The sequence below is a fragment of the Hyla sarda genome, chromosome 1 (genome assembly GCF_029499605.1).
Source record: "Hyla sarda isolate aHylSar1 chromosome 1, aHylSar1.hap1, whole genome shotgun sequence".
Taxonomy (NCBI): domain Eukaryota; kingdom Metazoa; phylum Chordata; class Amphibia; order Anura; family Hylidae; genus Hyla; species Hyla sarda.
In genome coordinates this window covers 175,280,038-175,289,611 of record NC_079189.1, presented here as the reverse complement: position 1 = coordinate 175,289,611, position 9,574 = coordinate 175,280,038, and positions in this window count along the sequence as shown.

The window sequence follows — 9,574 nt, the reverse complement described above, 5'->3', positions numbered from 1 at the left end:
ATATATGTATATCCTAACCACTGTACTGTATATTTATATTAGAGATGAGCGAACTTACAGTAAATTCGATTCGTCACGAACTTCTCGGCTCGGCAGTTGCTGACTCATCCTGCATAAATTAGTTCAGCTTTCAGGTGCTCCGGTGGGATGGAAAAGGTGGATACAGTCCTAGGAAAGAGTCTCCTAGGACTGTATCCACCTTTTCCATCCCACCGGAGCACCTGAAAGCTGAACTAATTTATGCAGGATAAGTCATCAACTGCCGAGCCGAAAAGTTTGTGACAAATTGAATTTACTGTAAGTTCACTCATCTCTAATGTATATCCTATATATGTATATCCTAACCACTGTACTGTCAATGTATATCCTATATATGTATATCCTAACCACTGTACTGTATATGTATATCCTATATATGTATATCCTAGCCACTGTACTGTATATGTATGTCCTTTATATGTATATCCTAACCACTGTACTGTATATCCTATATATGTATACCCTAACCACTGTACTGTATATGTATACCCTAACCACTGTACTGTATATCCTAACCACTGCACTATATATGTATATCCAATATATGTATATCCTAACCACTGTACTGTATATCCTATATGTGTATATCCTAGCCACTGTACTGTATATGTATGTCCTATATATGTATATCCTAACCACTGTACTGTATATGTATATCCTAACCACTGTAATGTATATGTATATCCTATATATGTATATCCTAACCACTGTACTGTACATGTATATCCTAACCACTGTACTGTATATGTATATCCTATATATGTATATCCTAACCACTGTACTGTATATGTATATCCTATATATGTATATCCTAACCACTGTACTGTATATGTATCTCCTATATATGTATATCCTAACCACTGTACTGCATATGTATATCCTCTATATACGTATATCCTAACCACTGTACTGTATATGTATATCCTATATATGTATATCCTAACCACTGTACTGTATATGTATATCCTAACCACTGTACTGTCTATGTATATCCTAACCATTGTACTGTATATCCTATATATATGTATATCCTAACCACTGTACTGTATATGTATCATATATATATATATATATATATATATATATATATCCTAATCACTGTATTTGTATATCCTATATATGTATATCCTAACCACTGTACTGTATATGTATATCCTATATATGTATAATCTAACCACTGTACTGTATATGTATATCCTATATATGTATATCCTAACCACTGTAGTGTATATGTATATCCTATATATGTATATCCTAACCACTGTACTGTATATGTATATCCTATATATGTATATCCCAACCACTGTACTACATATGTATATCCTATATATGTATATCCAAACCACTGTACTGTCTATGTATATCCTAACCACTGTACTGTATATGTATATACTATATATGTATATCCTAACCACTGTACTGTATATGTATACCCTTATATGTATATCCTAACCACTGTACTGTATATGTATCTCCTATATATGTATATCCTAACCACTGTACTGTATATGTATATCCTCTGTATACGTATATCCTAACCACTGTACTGTATATTTATATCCTATATATACCCTAACCACTGTACTGTATATGTATATCCTATATATGTATATCATAACCACTGTACTGTATATGTATATCCTATATATGTATATCCTAACCACTGTACTGTCTATGTATATCCTAACCACTGTACTGTATATCCTATATATATGTATATCCTAACCACTGTACTGTATATGTATCATATATATATATATATATATATATATATATATATATATATATATATATCCTAATCACTGTATATGTATATCCTATATATGTATATCCTAACCACTGTACTGTATATGTATATCCTATATATGTATAATCTAACCACTGTACTGTATATGTATACCCTATATATGTATAATCTAACCACTGTACTGTATATCCTATATATATGTATATCCTAACCACTGTACTGTATATGTATCATGTATATATATATATATATATATATATATATCCTAATCACTGTATATGTATATCCTAACCACTGTACTGTATATGTATATCCTATATATGTATATCCTAACCACTGTACTGTATATGTATATCCTATATATGTATATCCTAACCACTGTAGTGTATATGTATATCCTATATATGTATATCCTAACCACTGTACTGTATATGTATATCCTATATATGTATATCCCAACCACTGTACTACATATGTATATCCTATATATGTATATCCAAACCACTGTACTGTCTATGTATATCCTAACCACTGTACTGTATATGTATATACTATATATGTATATCCTAACCACTGTACTGTATATGTATACCCTTATATGTATATCCTAACCACTGTACTGTATATGTATCTCCTATATATGTATATCCTAACCACTGTACTGTATATGTATATCCTCTGTATACGTATATCCTAACCACTGTACTGTATATTTATATCCTATATATACCCTAACCACTGTACTGTATATGTATATCCTATATATGTATATCATAACCACTGTACTGTATATGTATATCCTATATATGTATATCCTAACCACTGTACTGTCTATGTATATCCTAACCACTGTACTGTATATCCTATATATATGTATATCCTAACCACTGTACTGTATATGTATCATATATATATATATATATATATATATCCTAATCACTGTATATGTATATCCTATATATGTATATCCTAACCACTGTACTGTATATGTATATCCTATATATGTATAATCTAACCACTGTACTGTATATGTATACCCTATATATGTATAATCTAACCACTGTACTGTATATCCTATATATATGTATATCCTAACCACTGTACTGTATATGTATCATGTATATATATATATATATATATATATCCTAATCACTGTATATGTATATCCTAACCACTGTACTGTATATGTATATCCTATATATGTATATCCTAACCACTGTACTGTATATGTATATCCTATATATGTATATCCTAACCACTATACTGTATATATATATATCCTAGATATGTATATCCTAACCACTGTACTGTATATGTATATCCTATATATGTATATCCTAACCACTGTACTGTATATATATCCTAGATATGTATATCCTAACCACTGTACTGTATATGTATATCCTATATATGTATAATCTAACCACTGTACTGTATATGTATATCCTATATATGTATATCCTAACCACTGTACTGTATATGTATATCCTATATATGTATATCCTAACCACTGTACTGTATATGTATATCCTATATATGTGTATCCTAACCACTGTACTGTATATGTATATCCTATATATGTATATCTTAACCAGGGGCGGACATATCGCCTGTGCAGCCGGTTCAGCTGCACAGGGGCCCAGCGTGAGAGGGGGCCGCTGCCCTCTCCAGGTCCGGCCCCAGAGGCAAGCATTAGGCCACATACCACCGCATACTCCCCGACCACAGCAAGTTTGACAGCACCCGGATGGACACTGCATTCAATCACCCCTGCAGCCAATGGCGTCTCTGGGGGGGGGGGGGTTAGGGGGGCCAGAGGGGGCCACGGCCCCCCTACATCATGATTGCCCCCCCCTGTGCCCCCCCCCCCTAGCAGCAGTAGGTCACTAGCAGCTCTCATGGCCACCAGTAAGGGGCCCGAGCCCCCGCTGCACCCGACGCCCCCCGAAGCCATCTACTCCGCCATCCTTTTTTAAAATAAATCTTCAGCCTTCACCACGCAGGGGCCGCGCTATGCAGACTGGGAAGAGCAGACAGGAAGCTCCTCCCCCTCTCTCACTCCCCTGTATGCTGGACCTTGTGGAGCAGGCCCGCTGTGTGTATACAGGCCCACCAGTATGGAAGACTTACCTGCCCAGTGCCCACTGCTGATGCTGCCCTTTTAAAGTAAGTAACTTGCTTGGGGGAGAGGGGGAAAGTTGTAGGAAACAGTGGGAGGTAGTTCAGTGTTTCCCAACCAGGGGGCCTCCAGTTGTTGCAAAACTACAACTCCCAGCATTCCTTTGGCTTTATGAGCATACTGGGAGTTGTAGTTTTGCAACAGCTGGAGGCCCCCAGGTTGGGAAACACTGATCTATATCAATCATCTATCTATTATCTATCTATCTATCTATCCAAAAAAAAAAAAAAAAAAAAATCAAGAGACCAGCAGCACACAGAAAAATTTGTGCAAAAAAGGTGGAGATTTATTGCATTATCCCAGTGTACAAAAGAAGCGACGTTTCAGCGACCTCTCGCCGCCGTTCTCAAGGAGCTTGTACACTGGGATAATGCAATAAATCTCCACCTTTTTTGCACTAATTTTTCTGTGTGCTGCTGGTCTCTTGCTTTTTTCTAGTACAAGTGAACCTCTCACCAAGGTCCACACCCAGCGTGCACCATTGCATTGGTTTTCTTAATTTTGTTGTGCTGCTCTTCCGGAGTTTTTTTTTTTTATCCATCTATCCATCTCCTATCTATCTATCTATCTCATATCTATCTATCTATCTTATATCTATCTATCTCATATCTATCTATCTATCTATATCATATCTATCTATCCATCTATTTATGTATCTATCTATCTTTCTATTTATCTATCTATCTCATATCTATCTCAGATAGATGAGAGATAGATGAAAGATAGATAGATATGAGAGATAGATAGATAGATGATATATAGATAGATAGATAGATAGATATGAGATAGATAGAAAGATAGATTAATAGATGATAGATAGATGATAGATATGATATAGATAGATAGATATGAGATAGATAGATAGATAGATAGATAGATGATTGATAGATAGATAGAGCAGTGTTTCCCAACCAGGGGGCCTCCAGCTGTTGCAAAACTACAACTCCCAGTATGCTCATAAAGCCAAAGACATGCTGGGAGTTGTCGTTTTGGAATAGCTAGAGGCCCCCTGGTTGGGATACACTGATCTATCTATCTATCTATCTCATATCTATCTATCTATCTCATATCTATTATCTATCTATCTATATATCATCTATCTATCTATCTACAAAACTAAAGATCCAGCGGCACTCCCAGATAAGGTGCAAAAACAAAGTGTTTTATTCCCCCATGTATGTGTGACGTTTCGATAGCATCCCTCCATCTTCATCATACGTACAGTTGTACATTCTGTAGTCTCTGTGACATCACTGCGCTTCATAATAAACTGTGACATCACTGCGCTTCATAATAAACTGTGACATCACTGCGCTTCATAATAAACTGTGACATCACCGTGCTTCATAATAAACTGTGACATCACTGTGCTTCATAATAAACTGTGACATCACTGTGCTTCATAATAAACTGTGACATCACTGGGCTTCATAATAAACTGTGACATCACTGCGCTTCATAATAAACTGTGACATCACCGTGCTTCATAATAAACTGTGACATCACCGTGCTTCATAATAAACTGTGACATCACCGTGCTTCATAATAAACTGTGACATCACTGTGCTTCATAATAAACTGTGACATCACCGTGCTTCATAATAAACTGTGACATCACCGTGCTTCATAATAAACTGTGACATCACCGTGCTTCATAATAAACTGTGACATCACTGTGCTTCATAATAAACTGTGACATCACTGTGCTTCATAATAAACTGTGACATCACTGTGCTTCATAATAAACTGTGACATCACCGTGCTTCATAATAAACTGTGACATCACTGTGCTTCATAATAAACTGTGACATCACTGTGCTTCATAATAAACTGTGACATCACCGTGCTTTATAATAAACTGTGACATCACCGTGCTTCATAATAAACTGTGACATCACCGTGCTTCATAATAAACTGTGACATCACTGTGCTTCATAATAAACTGTGACATCACTGTGCTTCATAATAAACTGTGACATCACTGCGCTTCATAATAAACTGTGACATCACTGTGCTTCATAATAAACTGTGACATCACTGTGCTTTATAATAAACTGTGACATCACTGTGCTTCATAATAAACTGTGACATCACTGTGCTTCATAATAAACTGTGACATCACTGTGCTTCATAATAAACTGTGACATCACTGTGCTTCATAATAAACTGTGACATCACTGTGCTTCATAATAAACTGTGACATCACTGTGCTTCATCCTGTAATTTGATGTCACTGTGTATAACAACCCTGTAGTGACATCACAGTTTATTATTCTTGAATGCTGACTTCACTGTGTATATTTTCCCGGTACAATGACATCACTGTATAGTTACCCTCTACTGTGACAACACTGCGTTTATTAACCCTGTAGTGGGAAAACTGTTTATTGTCCCTGTACAGAGACATTACTGTTTATATTAACTCTGAACTGTGATGTCACTGTGCATATTTACCCTGTATTGTCACTCGCAGTGCAAGGTAAATATGTACAGTGACATTAGGGTATACAGGCTTAATATATACAGTGATGTCACAGTGCAGTGTAAGTATCAACAGTGATGTTGCAGTATAGAGATAACACACAGTGATGTTATAGTTCAGAGATAATATACACAGTGATGTCACAGTACAGGGATAATACACACAGTGATGTCACAGTACAGGGATAATATACACAGTGATGTCACAGTACAGGGATAATATACACAGTGATGTCACAGTACAGGGATAATACACAGTGATGTCACAGTACAGGGATAATACACACAGTGATGTCACAGTACAGGGATAATACACAGTGATGTCACAGTACAGAGATAATACACACAGTGATGTCACAGTACAGGGAGGGATAATATACACAGTGATGTCATAGTACAGGGATAATACACAGTGACGTCACAGTACAGGAATAATACACAGTGATGTCACAGTACAGGGATAATACACACAGTGATGTCACAGTACAGGGATAGTACACAGTGATGTCACAGTGCAGGGATAATACACACAGTGATGTCACAGTACAGAGATAATACACACAGTGATGTCACAGTACAGAGATAATACACACAGTGATGTCACAGTACAGGGATAATACACAGTGATGTCACAGTACAGAGATAATATACACAGTGATGTCACAGTACAGGGATAATACACACAGTGATGTCACAGTACAGGGATAATATACACAGTGACGTCACAGTACAGGAATAATACACAGTGATGTCACAGTACAGGGATAATACACAGTGATGTCACAGTACAGAGATAATACACACAGCGATGTCACAGTACAGGGATAATACATAGTGATGTCACAGTACAGAGATAATACACACAGTGATGTCACAGTACAGGGAGGGATAATATACACAGTGATGTCATAGTACAGGGATAATACACAGTGACGTCACAGTACAGGGATAATACACAGTGACGTCACAGTACAGGGATAATACACACAGTGATGTCACAGTACAGGGATAATACACACAGTGATGTCACAGTACGGGGATAATATACACAGTGATGTCACATTACAGGGATAATATACACAGTGATGTCACAGTACAGGGATAATACACAGTGATGTCACAGTACAGGGATAATACACAGTGATGTCAGTACAGAGATAATACAAACAGTGATGTCACAGTACAGAGATAATGCACACAGTGATGTCACAGTACAGGGATAATACACATTGATGTGACAGTACAGAGATAATACACACAGTGATGTCACAGTACAGGAATAATACACAGTGATGTCAGAGTACAGGAATAATACACAGTGATGTCACAGTACAGGAATAATACACAGTGATGTCACAGTACAGGGATAATATACAGAGTGATGTCACAGTACAGGGATAATACACAGTGATGTCACAGTACAGGGATAATACACACAGTGATGTCACAGTACAGAGATAATACACACAGTGATGTCACAGTACAGGGATAATACACACAGTGATGTCACAGTACAGGGATAATACACACAGTGAGGTCACAGTACAGGGATAATACACACAGTGATGTCACAGTACAGGGATAATATACACAGTGATGTCACAGTACAGGGATAATACACACAGTGATGTCACAGTACATGGATAATACACACAGTGATGTCACAGTACAGGGATAATATACACAGTGATGTCACAGTACAGGGATAATATACACAGTGATGTCACAGTACAGGCATAATACACAGTGATGTCACAGTACAGGGATAATACACAGTGATGTCACAGTACAGGGATAATATACACAGTGATGTCACAGTACAGGGATAATACACAGTGATGTCACAGTACAGGGATAATATACACAGTGATGTCACAGTACAGGGATAATATACACAGTGATGTCACAGTACAGGGATAATACACAGTGATGTCACAGTACAGGGATAATACACACAGTAATGTCACAGTACAGAGATAATGCACACAGTGATGTCACAGTACAGAGATAATACACACAGTGATGTCACAGTACAGGGATAATACACAGTGATGTCACAGTACAGAGATAATACACACAGTGATGTCACAGTACAGGGAGGGATAACATACACAGCGATGTCACAGTACAGGGATAATACACAGTGATGTCACAGTACAGGAATAATACACAGTGATGTAACAGTACAGGAATAATACACAGTGATGTCACAGTACAGGGATAGTATACAGAGTGATGTCACAGTACAGGGATAATATACAGAGTGATGTCACAGTACAGGGATAATATACAGAGTGATGTCACAGTACAGAGATAATACACAGTGATGTCACAGTACAGGGATAATACACACAGTGATGTCACAGTACAGGGATAATACACAGTGATGTCGCAGTACAGGGATAATACACACAGTGATGTCACAGTACAGGGATAATACACAGAGTGATGGCACAGTACAGAGATAATACACAGTGACGTCACAGTACAGGGATAATACACAGTGATGGCACAGTACAGAGTTAATACGCAGTGATGTCACATTACAGGGATAATACACAGAGTGATGGCACAGTACAGAGATGATACACAGTGATGTCACAGTACAGGGATAATACACAGTGATGTCACAGTATAACCATCTCACAGCCGGACCACCATGTATTTTCAGCAGAAAATAAAGCAGGGCCTCATGTTCAAGTTTTGCCTAAAGCCTCACAAAGTCTAGAGCCGCCTCTGGTCGGCCCTACCATGGGACCCGGTGGGACCATAAGTCCCAGGTGGCACTTTTTTTTTTTTGTGCCTAGTAGGTTCATGGTAGGGTTGGCACCGCCGCTGCTCACTGTTCTAAAGCAGCTGCGGGGTATAATAGCGCAGCGGGCACTTTAGACAGTGAGTCTGCCTCCGGCCGACCGGGGTCTGACGAGGGACGTCGCACAAGTGACATACTTCTGCAGACCCGCTCAGGAGGACATCAGTGACGTCACTCGTCAGGCCGCTGCCGGAGAGGAGAAGCGCTGTGCAGGGCAAGTAAGTGTGTCTCTGTGTGTGTCTGTGTCTGTCTGTGTGTTTGGGGGGGCTATGGCTACCTAATGTGAGGAATCTATGCTACCTAATGTGGGGAAACT